Here is a 19,640-nt window from a genome sequence, read left to right as displayed (position 1 = left end):
TCTGGCAAGTTCCTTAAGAGGTTAAACATAAAGTTATCCTATGATCCAGCAATTCCACCCCTAGGTGTATACACAAGGGAAATGAAAACATATATTCACACAAAATATCGTAACAAACGTTTATGGTAGCATTACTCATAACCAAAATGTGAAAACGGCCATATAATGAATTATTTGGCAATAAAAAAAAAAACGAGGTATCGATGTGCTACAACATGGCTAAGTCCTGAAAACATGCTAAGTAAAAGAAATCAGTCGTAGAAGACCACACATGGTATGATTTCATTTACACGAAATGTCAGAATGGGCAAATCTATATGGAAAAAAGTAGATTAGTGATTAATTACATTTGGAGGAGTGATTACTCATGGGTGTTAGATTTTCTGGTGTGATAAAAATGTCACAAAATTAACTGTGGTGATGGGAGTAGCACAACTCAGTAAACAGACTAAAAACTAATGAAATGTATACTTTAAAAGGGGGAATTGTATGATATGTGACTGATATCTCAATAAAGCTGTTTTTTTTTTTTATTTTTTTATTTATGATAGTCACAGAGATAGAGAGAGGCAGAGACACAGGCAGAGGGAGAAGCAGGCTCCATGCACCGGGAGCCTGATGTGGGATTCGATCCCGGGTCTCCAGGATCGCGCCCTGGGCCAAAGGCAGGTGCCAAACCGCTGCGCCACCCAGGGATCCCCTCAATAAAGCTGTTAAAGAATAAATAGTAACAGGCTACAGGCTACTTGGTCCTTGCCAGCCTCTACTGTAGATACCAGATAAACTGGTTCCTCTCAGAAGTTTACTAGTGGATTCAGCTATGTAAACTTGGAGAATTCAACTGAAAAGAGCTGGAAGAGGACTGTGGTCAGATGGGCCTTTGTTGTTGGGACTTGCTGGTGAGGAGGTCTAGATGTCGTACAGATGTGTGATGTAAGCAACGATAAACTCCCGTTGACCTGGTGGTTTGTAATTAAAGCCAGGAACTCAGCCCATATGCTGATACACCCAGATCCATGTTGTTTCCAGTAGTGGGTTCCTGCATGGACACCAGGCTGTGAAGATCTTCATCAGTCCCAGCCAAGCTCCCTAGGGAAGCAATCATTTTGTCTCTCTTCTTTTAGAACAGCTGGCTAGTTAGCTGAAATTCCTCAATCTAAATTCTTCTTCTTACTCAAAAGAATTTTTTTTTTTTATTTAAATAAGAGGGGAACTTGGCTGGCTCAGTCGGTGGAGCATGTGACTTTTGATGGTGGGGTTGTGAGTACAAGCCCCACGTTGGGTGCAGAGATTACTTAAAAATAACATCTTTTAAAAAATTAAAAAATATATAAAATGAAACAAAAACTGGGGAAAGCTTGATTGGAGGAACACTTATTGTAGGAATGATGCTTTTAAGAGCCTAGGAAAGTTGTAATCCAGGAAAGTACCTATGCACTGGTCAGAATAAAGACTGTCCTAAATTTTGTGAAGGACAATCTTCTCCACTTCTTCTTTTGTCTTAAATTCTTAGGATCTCCCAAATCTTCTTCAGGAAGGCTAAAAATTTTAGGAAATAAAGCACATAGCAGAGTTTCTACTTTCAAGAGGGAAGTATCTCAAATGACTTCCAGACTCAATTTTGGGATAATCTGTGCTCCATTTCCTCTCTTTTTATGCCTTGCAGGTGGTGATAGATAATTTAAAAAAAGAATTGGAAGAGAATCTTTGGTTTTATCATTATGTGTCATGAAGAGGTCATCTGTAGAAAGAAACATTTAATATTATGCAGAAAGCACAGCCCCAAGAGTCTTTATGAAGACCTTTGCCTCATACCCAAATGGATGAATAAATGGAACTGACACCTTTCAATAATGTAGACAAGAAGGAATGAATGATCAGTGAAGAATTTAATGATATATACATACTTAAGGAAAAATACTCAAAAGATAGGAATTTTAATGATGCTAATGATGTCACTAAAAGAACCAAACAAGGTCCATGATCATTTAAAACACAAAAGAGTCTAAACAAATGCTTCAATCTCCTAAGAATTAACTAGAAAGAATACGTTGACAAAGATACATTTCCTTTTTTTTTTTTTTTTAAAGATTTTATTTACTTATTCATGAGAGACACAGAGTAAGGCAGAGAGAGAGGCAGAGACAGGAGGAGCAGGCTCCATGCAAGGAGCCCGATATTAGACTCGATCCCGGGACTCCAGGATCACACCCTGAGCTGAAGGCAGATGCTCAACCACTGAGCCACCCAGCGTCCCGACAAAGATACATTTTCAATCTAGTTCTGGAGCTCAAATAATGTTAATATATGAGAATGACATTTTTATTTTATTAAGAAAAATGATAAAAAATGTTTGCTGGAGTTCATAGTACAGCATTAGTAAAATTGATTACTAAGATTATTTCAGCAATTTGTTCTTGAGTATCAACTATGTGCTAATCACTGTAAAGAATAAGACCCAGTGCCCATTTTCAAGAAGCTTACTATATAGCAAGAGGAATCAGTTAATCACAGAAATAAATACAACAAAAGGTGGTTGATAATAAATGACCAGGAGGTTCAAAGATTTGTGAATTACAGGGAGAAAAGGCTTTTCTCTTATTGAAGTAATTGGTAAAATTTTCATGAAGTGGCATTTGAGATGAGAAACAGCAACGTTTTCATAGTCTAGGATATGAGAGAAGAGCATTCTAGGTAGTAGTATGGCAACCACAAAAGTACAGAAGTGGGAAAGCAGGAGAGGTTTCTGGAAAACGGAACAGCTGTTTTACCAGAGTGTGAACTACTATATATATATATATATATATATATATATATACATATACACATATATATATACACATTATATACATATATATATGAAATATAATTGGAAAAGCAGGTAGGAGTCACACTATGAAAAGGTTTTCATTCATTCACTCATTCATTCAGTCATTCAACTTTCAGTGAGCACCTGTGCCTAGCACTGCGCTAAACACACTGGCAAAAAAATCAAGAGGAGACTTAAATGCTATCACCACATCAGTTGTGTATTCGTTGACTTTCAAACTAGGGCCCTAACCATTCCTTTAATAAAATGAAGTCCCATTATTTGCTCCCCAAATTTCATATGGAGTTAGTCCAGTTTATCAACAGTGGTGATCTGAATCTATGTAAATAAACAGAAACGCCTTTTTCTGTCTCACAGGGGTTCAGGAGTAATGTGAGGAAAAATCAAACACATTTGCAACCAATTATACTTTCAAGTTACACTCTAGTTTCAAGGACTGAGGTCAAATTCCTTAGCAGGTTTAGAAGGATTTAACCTGTTTCTCTCTGGGAATAGTGACAAGCTGCAGCTGTTCCAGAGGAGGCTGGTCCTGCTCAGTCTGTCCCAGAGAGGGCGATGGCATTATGGTTACCACGCCTCCGTGGCTGACCCCACCAAACTCGTCAAATGTGGGCTTTATCAACAGAAAGCTACTGCTAAAGAATTCCAGAGACAAATTCTTGCAGCTGATTTCTGTCTTGAACATGATTAGAATATCAATCAGTAAACTGAAGGTGGCACACTTTGAAGATCTGCTGAAACTGTAGGAACTCAGATTTTTTTTTAAATGATTTTATTTATTTGAAAGAGAGTGAGTGAGAGAGAGAAATCATGAGTGGGAGAAGGGCAGAAGGAGCAGCAGACCACCGCCTCCACCAGCAGGGATCCCGATGCAGGGCTTGATCCCAGGACTCTGGGATCATGACCTGAGCTGAGGGCAGATGCTTAACCAACTGAGCTCCCAGGTGCCCCAGAACTCATATTTTAAAGTAGCAAACATGGGTTTGCTGGCTATTAAAATAAAGAGGGTGTGTCTATAGTTACAAACTTTTATTTTTATTTTTATTTTTTTAATAGAACCAGGACAAAGGTGTTATTTTTTTTTTTAAAGATTTTTTTTCTTTATTTATTCATGATAGTCACAGAGAGAGAGACAGGGAGGCAGAGACACAGACAGAGGGAGAAGCAGGCTCCATGCCAGGAGCCCGACGTGGGATTCGATCCTGGGTCTCCAGGATCGCGCCCCGGGCCAAAGGCAGGCGCCAAACCGCTGCGCCACCCAGGGATCCCCCAATATAGTTACAAACTTTTAAAAGAAAATGTGAAATAACAAAACGTTAAGAGTAAAAATGGAACTGAAATGGAGAGCAATTATACAGATGACAATTGAAATGTTGGAATGTATTAGAGAAAAGGCTATAGTAAAAGATTATCATTAATTCAAGGGACCATAATGAGGAGACTTCCCAGGCTGCATGTGAATTGGCTATAAGGTGAGGTTAGGGGCTTAAAAGCCTTCTTGGTTTGAAGCCAGAATCGGTGGAGCTCCTTGTCCTCAGGGTAGTCACCCAGGCCTAATATTAAACACTGCAGGAACTGCTGCCAAAGTTGTGTTTGTACCAGGAAACAGTGCTGCATGCAAGTCCTACACGAAGCTCCCAGACTTGAATGCCCTCAATGCTTCTACTCACACTCCCATGTTAGCCTTCCAATACTACAGTATCTGAGAATACCTAATCACCGTCCTTTCACCCTCTCCACCTGAAATCTATGTTGGGCCAGTGCAATCAAGAGAATGGCCTAGTTTTGATCCCTCAGACAAATGCAGGAGCCATTGTAAAATCAAATTTCTGCCGGTCGACACTCTCTATAGATTGGAAAGGAAGACATAGGAGAGACACGCATTTAATTCAGCCAATCAGTGTATATGTTTGAGTGCCTAATATATTCCTAGCATTGTACTTGATGCTATTAGGGAGAGAAGTGTCAGAGGCTAATAGGAATATAGGATCAGCACAATTAAATACAGAAGGTACAAGGCAGTACACGATTAGCAGTTCTCTCTCCCCTTTTTATGTACTGTGCTAAGAAGGCGCCCTTGTCGAACTGTCTTGCTACCATGGTGACAGTTACTAAGAAATGCATAGATCCACTTATGAATGGGTGGGTTAGAAAGTTCTATTTGTTGTTATTATTGTTTTAAAAATGGAGTTTCTCCAGTCAGATGAATGGTTCTTAACGGTGGTCTCCAATTTTCTCCTTGGATTCTCTATATTCAGGTCTTTCAAGTCTATAGTCATTTCTTGAAGAAAACTGAACCGAAAGCAAGTGGACCCATCTGTGCTGACTCTGCACAGTTCAAGAGTTTTCCCCTGCTTTGGATCAGGCTTTAACCCTTCATGCATTGTTTGGAATGACCTCAAGTGTCCCAGGCTTCTAAGTTCATCCAATCTTTTCATCTATAGGTATATTCCCCAAGGAATATATTCCCTTTGATCACGTCTTACTGGTGGTTCCTGTCTTCTCTGTGTCCCATTTCATCCTACCTGTGACCACTGCCCCCTCCTCATTTATTCTCCAAGCACCATTATATACAAGTGGTTATTTATGACAGACTTTTCAAGAAAGTCTGGGAATAACAGAGGACATAATACAGCATAGGACAGGAAACAGAATTATCTAAAAGTTGTTTGGATGTTTTCAACAAAGGGAATTTCTCATTGTGGTTTTCTTCTCAGGGCCTGCTTGCTGCCATTTTGTTCAGACTTCCCTCTTCATCTCTTTCCTTCAGGAGCTCTTCAGGTCCAATCTCTGAAATTCTATTATTCCAAGCAGTGTAATTCTCATTGTCGAACCTCCTCCCGTATGAACTGACCACCTCCCAAAAGGCCAACCTTTTTCTTTTTTTGCTTCTCAAACAAAAGCTCCATTTGCCGAAGAGGTGAATTTTGCCATTCCCCTAAAATGTAAAATAGCAGCTAAAAATAACTATTCTAAAAGTTATTTACTATCGGGGTTCAGTTGTTGAGCATGTGCCTTTGGCTCAGGTCATGATCCTGGGATTGAGTCTTGAATCAGATTCCCCATGGGGAGCCTGCTTCTCCCTCTTCCTGTGTCTCTGCCTCTGTGTGTCTCTTATGAATAAACAAAAATCTAAAAAAAAAAAGTTATTTACTATCTTTCGCTGTTCACCTGCTTTTTGGCTTAACTCTCCCATTTGATCTGTATTTAAGGTACTATTTTTCTTGAAACTATCTGAAGTACAGATGTAAAGTCAAAGTTTCAGCATCATTTTGCATTGCGCATAAACCACTCAGTGGTTTGGGGACAATTCTGTTCTTTCTTTTATTATTATTTTTTTAAATTTTTATTTATTTATGATAGTCACAGAGAGAGAGAGAGAGAGAGAGAGAGAGAGAGAGAGAGAGAGAGGCAGAGGGAGAAGCAGGCTCCATGCACCGGGAGCCTCACATGGGATTCGATCCCGGGTCTCCAGGATTGTGCCCTGGGCCAAAGGCAGGCGCCAAACCGCTGCGCCACCCAGGGATCCCCTGTTCTTTCTTTTAAACTTCATTTTCTAATAAGTAATTCCTCAAAGATTCAGAAAAGCTATGGAATTATTTGTGAGTTTCTGATTGTCCTATAAGAGATAGGGCGAAGAATAAAAACGGGTTCCCTGTAGAAAATGCCCTACCACATCTGGCATCATCCGCAGGCCAGGAACTCATTTTATATGCACCCAGTACAATTTTCATAAACCTATCTGTATTCAATCATAGGAGTAGACTCTTAGGCAGTGACCACAACTTTGCTTTAAGGATAAGAATCTTATCTCTGACCACAGAAAAGTTTCCAAAAGTGCTGAGTAAGGCTATCTCTCTCTCTCTCTCTCTCTCTTTTTTTTTTTTGAATACGGCTATCTCTGAGGCAGCCCTAAGTTACATTTGAATGTCACCTCCAAAGGAAGGTAACATCCGACAATAAGTATAGCTTCTTGTGAAGATGGATATTTCCCCTTGGATAGATTTCTTTTTTTTTTAATTTTTATTTATTTATGATAGTTACACAGAGAGAGAGAGAGAGAGAGGCAGAGACACAGGCAGAGGGAGAAGCAGGCTTCATGCACCAGGAGCCCGACGTGGGATTCGATCCCGGGTCTCCAGGATCGTGCCCTGGGCCAAAGGCAGGCGCCAAACCGCTGCGCCACCCAGGGATCCCCCTTGGATAGATTTCAATTAACATTATCTCCATATACACTTCCATGAGGCTATTATGTTCTAGGCTGAGCACTGGACTAAGTACCGTGAAGATGTGAGAAAACAATAAAACAAAATCAAGATGCTATAGAAACTTAGAATTCAGGGTAAGAAAAGTTTTACTACACAGAATAATTATGGAATGAAAAACAAAGTAGAATTGGTTCAGAGTTCTGGAATTTTAGAACTAGAAGTATTTTTAAAATCATTCACTGATTTGCAGAAATGAAAACTGGAGCTCAGAAGGGTTAGTAGTTTGCCTGAAGTCACACAGTGAATCAGTGGGAGAGCCCACAGACATGGAGAGGTTTCTCTACCTTACCACAGGTAACAATTATTAAGCATCAATTCTATGTAATGAAATATATTGCTTAAGACAACACATGTAAAATGCCTAGCACTGAGGTGCCTGGGTGGCTCAGTCGGTTGAGTGTCCAAATCCTGATTTCAGCTCAGGTCATGATCTCCAGGTTGTGGTACTGAGCCTTGTGTTGAGTTCCAAGCTCAGTAGGGTGTCTGCTTGAGATTCTTTCCCTTTGCTCCTCCCTTGACTCACACTTGCTCTAAAAATAAATAAATAAAAATTTAAACTGCCTGGCACAATGCCTAGAACCATCAGCTGTCACTGTTATCACAACCATCATCACCATCATCATCATCATGGCTAAGAGTACAGATTTTCATATTTGCCAGACCCCGAGGGGAGTCCCAGCTCTGCCACTTGGTCTAACTGTGGATAACCTACTTAACTTGCCTAAGCCCCAGTTTCTTCCTTTATAAAATGGGAATAAAAATAGTGTCTCCCTAATAGGACAGTTGTGAGGATTATACATACACTCACTTGAGTGTATATACTTAAACACATATGATGAAACTGTAAAAAAACATTAGCGGTTCCATGTATTTACCAATCTATATAAGTATAGAGTCAAATAAGAATACACATGGGACACTTGGGTAGCTCAGTGGTTGAGCATCTGCCTTTGGCTCAGGGTGTGATCCAGGGTCCTGGGATCGAGTTCCGCATCTGGCTCCCTGCATGGAGCCTGCTTCTCCTTCTGCCTATGTCTCTGCCTCTCTCTCCATGTCTCTCATGAATAAATAAAATCTTAGGGGATCCCTGGGTGGCGCAGCGGTTTGGCGCCTGCCTTTGGCCCAGGGCGCGATCCTGGAGACCCGGGATCGAATCCCACATCGGGCTCCCGGTGCATGGAGCCTGCTTCTCCCTCCGCCTGTGTCTCTGCCTCTCTCTCTCTCTCTGTGACTATCATAAATAAAAAAAAAAAAAAAAAAATCTTAAAAAAAAATAAGAATACACACAAATACAGCATTGGTGGAATTTCTCTTTGCTTAGCCTAAATGAAAGCCAGAAAGTTAACGTTTACTGAGCTTTCACTATATAGAGATATTAGCACACAAGAATATGGAACAATAAAAACAGAAGAGATACTATTTGAGGTGTTACAGTATAGTAACCATCACTCTCAACAAATACACACCAATTACACAATAACGAATAAGACTGTTTGGACTTTCAAGGAGCTTGCAATCTACTGGAGAAAAAAACCAGGATCTTATGGTATGGAGTGGTATACACATGGCAGAGCTAGAGCTTAGAGCTATGGGAGCTCACAAAAGGGCATCCTATCTAGTGCTAGTGGAGGGAACGAAGGGAGTGTCAGAGAAGGTTCCTCAATAATAGAATAAGGAGTTGGCCAAGGATAAGAAGTGTTGGAAAGAGCCTACAGCTACAAACCAGCTGGGGTGGGTGCTCTGAACTGGCTCTCAGCATCCACTCCAGACCTCTAGTGTGTTTTCTTTTTATAGAGAAAATTTATTTATTTATTTATTTATTCATTCATTCATTCATTCATTCATTCATTCAAGGACACACACACACACACACACACACACACACACACACAAAGGCAGAGGCACAGGCACAGGCACAGGCACAGGCAGAGGGAGAAGCAGGCTCCATGCAGGGAGCCGGACGTTGGACTCGATCCGGGGTCTCCAAGATCAGGCCCTGGGCTGAAGGCAGCGCTAAACCGCTGAGCCACTGGGGCTGCCCTCTAGTGTGTTTTCTGACCCTGCAGGGGCTAAAAAAGGAAAAACTACATTTCCCCCACCTCTCTGCAGCTAGAGTTTTGCTTTTGCCAATTAGAAGCACTTGAAAGGTGAATGCAAGGCTGGAGTCACCTATTTTATTTCTGATGCAAACTCACTGTAGACCCATCCGGCTTTTCTGCAGCATTATTTCAGTGTCTAGGTACTAACTTCATGGGTGTTGAGAGGTAGTCACAGTGGTGGCAGTGTTTTCTAGTCCTTGGCTCACAGCTACAGTGGCATGTCTTTGAATTCCGCAGTACCAATGGAGTCCACTGATGGGCACCTTTCTGATTATTGCAGAGGTAGCAGCTCCTCCAGTAGGCCACAACAGCAGTCCTAGGAATCATTCCTGGAGATGCCCTGAGGGACCCAATAACCCTTTCCAATGATTTGCTCAGCTCCTCATTCCCTGTATTAAATCCCCTTTTGCTTAAAATGGTGTGAGTGGTTCCTACTTCTTGCACCTAACACAGCAACAAAATATAAAAATGCAAAATGGGCCATGAATAATATAATTTATGGGGGTTAGTAACGTCTTCTGTAATGGACCAAGACAGTATTTTAAGCATAGTGGGTCACCAACTTCACCTCTCCTTCCTCCCCCTTCCTCAGTGCTAAATATATTAATTGCTATGCGGCAATCTTCGGAACATCTTCATTTTGAAAAACTGAAACTCTACACTTCTTAAATACTAATTCCCCATTCCCTCTCCACTTCCCCTCCTCTCCTGGCCCCTGGCAACCTGTTTCTGTAAATTTGACTACTTTAGACACCTCACGTATAAGTGGAATCATATGGTGTGTGGTTTTTTTTGTGTGTGTGTGATTTTGCTAGCTCATTTCACCTAGCATAATGTCCTCAAAATCCATGTTGTAGCATGTGACAGGATTTCCTTCCTTCCTTTGTAAAGCGGAATAATATTCCATTGTATGGATATGACACATTTTGTTTATCCATTCCTCTGTTTATGGACATTTGGGTTGCTCCCCCCTCTTGGCTATTATGAATAGTGCTGTTACAAACATGGGCACGTAAGTATCTCTTCAAGATCTTGTTTTCCAGAGTGGCTGCACCAGTTCACATTCCCACCAACAGTGTAAAAGGGTTCCCTTTTCTCCGCATCCTCTCCAACATTTGTTGTTTCCTGCCTTGTTAATTTTCCCCATTCTCACTGGTGTGAGGTGGGATCTCATTGTGGTTTTGATTTGTATTTCCCTGATGGCAAGTGATGCAGAGCATTTTCTCATGTGCTTGTTGGCCATGTCCATGTCTTCCTCTGTGAGATTTCTCTTCATGTCTTTTGCCCATTTCATGATTGGATTGTTTGTTTCTTTGGTGTTGAGTTTAATAAGTTCTTTATAGATTTTGGAAACTAGCCCTTTATCTGATATGTCATTTGCAAATATCTTCTCCCATTCTGTAGGTTGTCTTTTAGTTTTGTTGACTGTATCCTTTGCTGTGCAAAAGCTTCTTATCTTGATGAAGTCCCAATAGTTCATTTTTGCTTTTGTTTCTTTTGCCTTTGTGGATGTATCTTGCAAGAAGTTACTGTGGCCAAGTTCAAAAAGGGTGTTGCCTGTGTTCTCCTCTACGATTTTGATGGAATCTTGTCTCACATTTAGATCTCTCATCCATTTTGAGTTTATCTTTGTGTCTGGTGAAAGAGAGTGGTCCAGTTTCATTCTTCTGCATGTGGATGTCCAATTTTCCCAACACCATTTATTGAAGAGACTGTCTTTCTTCCAATGGACAGTCTTTCCTCCTTTATCGAATATTAGTTGACCATACATTTCAGGGTCCACTTCTGGGTTCTCTATTCTGTTCCATTGATCTATGTGTCTGTTTTTGTGCCAGTACCACACTGTCTTGATGACCACAGCTTTGTAGTACAACCTGAAATCTGGCATTGTGATGCCCCCAGCTATGGTGTTCTTTTTTAAAATTCCCCTGGCTATTCGGGGTCTTTTCTGATTCCACACAAATCTTAAAATAATTTGTTCTAACTCTCTGTTGGTGGGAATGTGAACTGGTGCAGCCACTCTGGAAAACTGTGTGGAGGTTCCTCAAAGAGTTAAAAATAGACCTGCCCTACGACCCAGCAATTGCACTGTTGGGGATTTACCCCAAAGATTCAGATGCAGTGAAACGCCGGGACACCTGCACCCCGATGTTTCTAGCAGCAATGTCCACAATAGCCAAACTGTGGAAGGAGCCTTGGTGTCCATCGAAAGATGAATGGATAAAGAAGATGTGGTTTATGTATACAATGGAATATTACTCAGCCATTAGAAACGACAAATACCTACCATTTGCTTCGACGTGGATAGAATTGGAGGGTATTATGCTGAGTGCAGTAAGTCAATCGGAGAAGGACAAACAGTGTATGTTCTCACTCATTTGGGGAATATAAATAATAGTGAAAGGGAATATAAGGGAAGGGAGAAGAAATGTGTGGGAAATATCAGGAAGGGAGACAGAACATAAAGACTCCTAACTCTGGGAAACGAACTAGGGGTGGTGGAAGGGGAGGAGGGCGGGGGGTGGGGGGGAATGGGTGACGGGCACTGAGGGGGACACTTGACGGGATGAGCACTGGGTGTTTTTCTGTATGTTGGTAAATTGAACACCAATAAACATTAATTTATTAAAAAAAAAAAAGATCTTAGGGGGGATCCCTGGGTGGCACAGTGGTTTGGCGCCTGCCTTTGGCCCAGGGCGCGATCCTGAAGACCCGGGATCAAATCCCACGTCGGGCTCCCGGTGCATGGAGCCTGCTTCTCCCTCTGCCTGTGTCTCTGCCTCTCTCTGTTTGTGTGTGACTATCATAAATAAATAAAAATTAAAAAAAAATATATCTTGTTTTCAATTCTTTTGGATATACACTCAGGAATGGGATTGCTGGGTCATATGGTAATGCTAATTTTTAACTTTTTTAGGAACCACACTGTTTTCCAAAAGAGCTGTTCCTACCAATGGTGCAAAAGGGTTCCAATTTGTCCACATCCTTGTTAACACTTGTTATTTTCTGGTTCTTTTGATAGTAGCTATCCTAATGAGTATGAGGTGACCTTTCACTGTGGTTTTGATTTGTACTTCCCTAATGATTAGTGACATCATTTCATATGAGCATCATTTCAAATGCTTGTTGGCAATTTGTATATCTTCTTTGCCCATTTTGAAATTGGGATATAAAGGGCGCCAGGCTAGCTCAGTTGGTAAAGTATGTGACTCGATCTCAAAGGTCATGAATTCAAGCCCCACGTTGGGTGTGGAGCCTACCTAAAATTAAAAAAAATTAAAAAAGAAAAAAATAAAATTGAGATATATATTTTCTGTTGCTGTGCTATAGGACTTTTTATTTTTTTTAAATTTTTAAAAAAATTTATTATTATTATTTATTTATGATAGTCACAGAGAGAGAGAGAGGCAGAGACACAGGCAGAGGGAGAAGCAGGCTCCATGCACCGGGAGCCCGACGTGGGACTCGATCCCGGGTCCCCAGGATCGCGCCCCGGGCCAAAGGCACGCGCCGAACCGCTGCGCCACCCAGGGATCCCAGGACTTTTTAATATAATGTTGATATTATACCCTTAACAGATTTATGACTTCCTTAAGATTGGGTTTTTTTTTTTTTTCCCCACTCTGTTGCTTACGCCAGTTCAGTTTTAGTCTGCACAGAAGGGCAGTATAGTCTGGAGCAACTTGCAAGCAGTCTGGGCGGACTTGGAGCTATCTTCCACCCCAAAAGACACTACTGGGAATGAGCCAGAACATCTTTAACTTGCAACACTTCAGGTCCTAGATAAACTGATTCACTACAATATCAAAAAGCATCCTCATGCCTTTACTTGGAACCAGAATGAGCCAAGCAAAGGTTTCTGGGGCTGCAGAATGAGAAACAGCCTCAAGACTGCAGAAGTGGGAGTCATGGAAATAGACTCACCAGATTCAGGTTTTGCATTGTCAAGTGCCTGCCACTAGAAAGCTGAAATCAAACACAATCTCAGTATCTATTTTGCATTTAACAGTGCTCTTTTTACTCCAAATGATAGTTCAGTTCAGCTTCTTTGATTCTCCAGGCTTATTCTGAGAAGATAAAATATCCTAACTCTAGAGATATTAATGATTTCCAGTCAAATATATGGAGTTAATTTATGACTCAGCCTAAAATGTACCCCAGTTCACACAATACTTGCTCCAAAAAGCCTTACTGATTCTGTATTAATGGACATGAACACCATGGCAGAGTGCATTTGCTAAAATATCCTATTTGAAGAGATAAGTTTCTGATGTATAAAAGGTCTATTTCCTCTCCCAACTACTATTTTGTTTTGGAAAAATTTAGGAAGCCTATGTATGTTATTTTTCTGGTCCTCACAAGGAAAAAAAAAAGTGGGAAGGTTAAGAACGGAGCCGCATATAGTCAAGAAGAAGAAATGTTGTAAAAGCAGGGTTGTAATTCTCTTCCTCCCTGATTTTTATGTTGTTTTTGTTCAAGTATTTACCCACAATGTTCATTACTGCATTACCTCTAATCATGCATGTCAGGAACAATGACATTTATAAGTGATTTTAGCTGTAAATAACAGAAAATCCAAATACAAGGAGGTTAAAAAAAGTTATTTCTCATCATAACAAGAAATCCAGAGATAGGTCATTGCTGGCATTGGTGTTTAAATGTTGAATTTTCTCAAGGTCAAAGGCCCTGAATTTTCTTGATTTTTCCTTCTGGATACAAGATGGCTACTACAGCTCCAGACATCTCACTGCTCACAAAGCAGAAAGGATAGGCAAGAAAATGTTACCAGTTTTGGCTGTCCTACCTTATTTATTATTTTCCACTGTGCGACCCGCTTCAGTGCCTGCAGCCTACGGCACAGAGGCCAGGGAATGGTTCGGGGCCACGGTTTGCTCTGGCATGGGACACTATGAGAGGCCCAGGGGGACGAGCCTGTGTCCCACCTTATTTGGAAGGTGGCAATACAGTATGTCTCCTTTCCTGCAACATCCCCCTCAACCTCAGTAATCTTCAGCTTATTTCCTTTCCTGATGGTTGGGATGCTACAAGTCCTAGGTCTAAGTAAGATGAGGAAGACAAAATATATAGGAATATTTGGTTTCCCTAACCTATAGCAGGCAAGCAGGAGGAAAATTGGAAATGGGTGTTGGCCTGCTGAGTTCTAGGGTCTGCCACAGTGAAAACCAGGAAACACCAAAATGTCTGAGAATATAGTAACGGAGTATGATATGCCATATGAATTCCAAGTGGCTGTTAAAAAAAAATGTGGTACACAGGGCACCTGGCTGGCTCAGTTGGAAGAGCTTGTGATTCCTGATCTTGGGGTCCTGTTCGAGCCCCATGTTGTATTGGAACTATCTAAATAAAACTCAGAAAAAAAATGGTGGTACAGAATACTTAGGTGCATGCAAAGTTATTCATAAAATGTTATCAACCAAAAAATTAACATGTAAAACAATAGATAAGAAAACATCAAATTTGTTGGGATAAAAAAGTTTGGACAGATTTTTTAAATTCAGACATATGCAAAAAATTAAAAAACTGGAACTCATATTCTGACAATGTTGACTTAGGCTGGGTTTTCTAGGAAACAGACTGCGAGGCAGGGATTTACATGCAGGTGGTTTACTCAACAGTGTTCTCAGGAACAGCACCTACGAGGGAGGCAGGATTAGGCAGGGGAAGGTAAACTACATGGCACTTGCCACAGAGGCTTTAACTGGTCCTATGGGGATTTCTAAAGCTGAATGTCCCAGATTGTTACGATTGATGAACTGTGCCTTGTATCTCCACAACTGACCATTGGATTTGAGCTGCCCCAAGGGAGTGAAGATAACCTAGCATGAGGCAGTTTCCTTCACAGAAGGCAGTTTTGGAGAGAAATCCAACTGTGAGTCATTAGCAGCCAACACTCCTGGAAGCTGTATCTTGGAATCTGGGCAGCACACTACAGTATCCACTAGAAATGTCAACAACAATTATCTTTGGGTTTGGGGATTAAGGTTGGTTTTCTCTCTCTTTTTTATATTTTCCAGATTTTCTACAACTAACACAGAATTGTCTTAAGGATTAAATGAGTTAATTCACATGAAACACTTAGCACAATTCTTGAAATGTATTAAATATTCAATAAATTTATAATTATTTAGAAACATACACATAAAACATTAGAAAGAGAAAGCATAAATATGAATATTGTCAAGAAGAAAATATGAAATAGGATTAAAATAATAATAGACCTTGCTGCTCATTTTGGCTTATTTTGTTTTATCCATGAGATTCTTTCTTATGATATTGCTTCTTTCCAGCGTCTCATTGAACTTTTTATAATGATGAAAACTTTGGTATCAGTGCCATCCAGTATGGTAGCCACTAGCCATGGGTGGCTAGGGAGCAATTGAAATGTGGCTAATGCAAATGAAGAAGCAAATTCCAAATTTTATTTAGTTTCAATTCATTTAAACGTAAATAGCCACGTATCGCTAGTGGTTACCAAATATTGGACAATGCACCTCTATACCAATACTAATACTAATCAATGGTTAATTAGAGAACAGATCTAAAATATTCTTTCTTTCTTTAAGCTTGGATTAGTTTCTCAACTTATCATCCTGTATAATCTCCTAATCTTGATTTTCAAAATCATATATTTAGATGTGTAGAAAAACAAAATGGCAAGACTTAAGTGTAACAAAAGTGGCATGTATTTTTTTGCGTGTCAACTGGGGTTTTTTTGCTCAGATTTTTATTTTTTAAGACATGATTTTTTAAAGTAATCTCTCCACCCAATGTGTGGGGCTTGAACTCACAACCCTGAGATCAAGTGTTGCATGCTCTTCCAACTGAGATAGCCAGGTGCCTCTGGCCAGATTTTTATTTACATATAACAAGGAAGGTGGTTTAGTTGAAAGTTAGGTGCTAAACAGCTGTATAATGTATCACTAATTGTCTGGTATGTTTTAGTAAATAATCTGAAAAGAAAATGAAGGAGATTGTTTCCTATCAAATATCTGGTTCCTCTTGGTAAACTAAAAAAGACTTCTCACTGAAATCATACCTTTCAACCGTACTGTCAATATAGTGACGGAGATGCCTACAGCAACAACTTAAAAATGCCTAAATAACAATGTGGAAGTCTCTTACCTCTCAGGTGGGAGGCATGTGGATGGGGATGAGTCACTAATAGCAGCTATGATCTAGGAAGGAAAGAGACACAGATCTTGGTTTGCATCCCAGCCCTGTCAGTTACTGTGTGTACTCTGGACACATTACTTAATTATTCCACAATCAGAGGGTGATAACTACGCCTTTCAAGGTTTGTTGGAAGATTAGCGATATGTAAAGCACCTGGCACATAAGTAAGTGCTAAATCAAGGAGTTTTATTATTATGCCAATATTTTGTCAAGAAAATAGAACAGTACAAGGGAAGTGAGACCAAATAATATAAAACCTGGGTAATAATTAACTGACGTAATCATTAAGTTGTAAGGTTATTTCTGGTATATGTTACTGTTATGTCTATTGACCACATAAAATTTAGTCCACTGTATATCAAATAAATGACAAGAATAGATGAATGAATGATCACCTTGCTGTGTTCTCAGTGTTCCTTTGCCCCCAAAATGGGTTGTTATCACTAAAATGGTGGGTTTTTTTAAACAAGATTTTATTTGATAGCGAGACAGGGAGAGCACAAGCAGGGGGGAGCAGCAGGCAGAGGGAGAAGCAGGCTCCCCACCGAGCAGGGAGACGGATACAGGGCTCAATCCCAGGACTCTGGGATCATGACCTGAGGCGAGCGGGCACTTAACCGACTGAGCCCCCCAGGTACCCCACTACAATGGTTTTGTCACTGGTACCATCACTAAGGAAATTTTCAAAGAAGCTGTAAAGAGCAGTATCAAATCAATAGTCTTGAACAGAATTGTTTCTCAAGACTTAATAGGAGAGATCATGGCTGAAATTAAAATACAAAAATTTTTTTAAAGATTTTATTTATTTATTCATGAGAGACAGAGAGAGAGAACGAGAGAGAGAGAGAAAGAGAGAGAGGCAGAGACATAGGCAGAGGGAGAAGTAGGCTCCACGCAGGGAGCTCCATGTGGGACTCGATCCCAGGTCTCCAGGATCAGACCCTGGGCTGAAAGGCGCCGCTAAACCGCTAAGTCACCCAGGCTGCCCTACAATTCTTTTTTTAATAAGATTTTATTTTTAAGTAATTTCTACACCTGATGGGGGCCTCCATCTACACCTGATGGGGGCCTCCAAGCATCAAGAGTCACGATGCTTTTCTGACTGAGCCAGCCAGGCTCCCCAAGAAACAACTTCTTGAGCAATATTATAAAGGAACGTGTAAAGGCTTCTATCCTTACACATTTTTAAGAAGACAGACAATTCTCCAGCTGAAAATGTCATCCTCGTCTGTGGTAGCCAGCCTCCAGGACAGGCTCTACTGATCCTTACTTTCTAGCACATGCCCTTCATTACTCTCCTGCCCAAATTCAATCAAGGCTGGCTCTGAATATGGCTGAGGTGATGTGTGAGTTCTAAGGCTCTGTCATAAAAGGCACTGCAGCTTCTGCTCTGGTCTTTCAGATCGATCACTTGCTCCAGAATAATCCAGTTGCCATGCTGTGCGAACACTCAAGCTGTCCTGTGGGAAAGCCCATGTGGCCAACAGACTAAGCCAACCTGCCAGACATGTGAGAGAACCAAACACCTTGGAAGTGGATTCTCCAGCTCCAAGTAAGTCTTCAGATGACCACAGTCCTAGCCTACATCTGACTGCACCCTTAGAAGACTGAAACAGAAAAGCCCAGTTGAACCCCTCCTGAATTCCTAACTCAGAAACTATGAGAGATAATACATGACTTTTATTGATTTAAGCCACTAAGTTTGTTTTTATAATTTTTTTTTTTTAAGTAACCTCTATGCCCAACATTGGGGCTCAAACTCAAGACACTGAGATGAAGAGTCACAGGTTCCACCAATTGAGCCAGCCAGGTGTCCCAAATACTTTTTAAAAAAGATCTTCTTTATTTATTTGAGGGGAGGGGCAGAGGAGAAACTGATCCTCCCCCCCCCCCTGCTCCCCAGTCCCTGCTGAGCACGGAGCCAGCCACATGGCTCCATCCCAGGACCCTGAGATCATGATGTGAGCTGAAGGCTGATGCTTAATCAACCGAGCCACCCAGGTGTCCCCCAAGTAAGTTTTTATTAAACTCTACCCCTACATGGGGCTTGAACTCACCACCCCAAGATCAAAAGTTGCATGCTCTACCAACTGAGCCAGCCTAGTGCCCTTGGTGTGTGTTGTGAGGTTATTTGATATGCAGCAAAAGATAGCTAACTATCAATAACAAACATTTATTACTACATACGAGGTATCCTACTTATAGAGTTAATGACGTCAACCTGCTACAGCATTAAAGTTATAAAAGACAAGTTTCTTTGAACTATCATATGGTTCTGCCTATATCTTTTCCTATAAAATGCTTATGACACAAGAAGAATTATCCAATCAAATATTTAACGAACATCCACTAAATTCAAGATACTATTCCAGTTGTTCTGTCGATTAAAAGGTATGGTGATGTTAGCGATAATAGTAAAAATAATAAGACACTATTAATACTTATTAAGCATGTACTTGTCTTAGTGTTCTAGACACTGTACACATACCCTCATACGTTGCCAAACATTTTCCAGAATGGTCATACAAAGTTACACTCCCATCTGCAATGTTTAAGAACAAACTCACCGCATATTTATCAGCACTTAGGAAAAAGTTTTCGGGATCCCTGGGTGGCTCAGCAGTTTAGCACCACCTTCAGCCCAGGGTGTGATTCTGGAGTCCCAGGATCGGGTCCCACATCAGGCTCCCTGCATGGAGCCTGCTTCTCCCTCTGCCAGTGTCTCTGCCTCTGTGTGTGTGTGTGTCTCTAATAGATCTTTAAAAAAAAAGTTTTCAAAAACACCTGATAGGTGAAAAATACAAGTTTAATCTGCATTTCTATGATTACTAGATCTTAAAATGTTAAACACACTAAAGTTCTAACCTATGTTACAATGTTGACTTCATGTTTTCTTGGCGTTTTTACAGTCAAGTCAACCTCTTCCTTTGTAATTTCTTCTAACTCTTTTATAATTAAAAGGCCCTTTCCTATCCCTAGATCAATTAAATTTTCACTTGCGTTTGTTTTCCAGTTTGCTTATGGTTTCGTTTTTTACATGGGTAGTTACTTTTTGTGGCAGGACATGGAAGTTGTTTTTCTCCCATAGTCATGTCTCCTTCATTATCAATTAAGTTTTTCTTCCCCCCTGACTTATGATGCCACCTTTATTACCTCAGTAAACCTTGTGTTAATTACTTGGGTATGTTTTTGAGCTTTATAACCCTCTTTCAGTTGGTTTTGGTGTTAGTACTATACTTTTTTTTTTTT

General features: G+C 40.5%; 1 non-coding gene across 1 annotated transcript; it reads right to left on the bottom strand.

The window, feature by feature from the left end:
* Positions 1-14,017: 14,017 nt before the first annotated feature.
* LOC112922424 (small nucleolar RNA SNORA42/SNORA80 family) lies at positions 14,018-14,141 on the bottom strand. Its single transcript, XR_003235435.1, has one exon. It is a non-coding gene; the product is annotated as a small nucleolar RNA SNORA42/SNORA80 family (small nucleolar RNA).
* Positions 14,142-19,640: the final 5,499 nt, after the last annotated feature.

Source organism: Vulpes vulpes, chromosome 16 (assembly GCF_048418805.1).
Source record: "Vulpes vulpes isolate BD-2025 chromosome 16, VulVul3, whole genome shotgun sequence".
NCBI classification, from domain to species: Eukaryota; Metazoa; Chordata; class Mammalia; order Carnivora; family Canidae; genus Vulpes; species Vulpes vulpes.
This window is presented reverse-complemented; position numbering and strand designations above follow the sequence as displayed.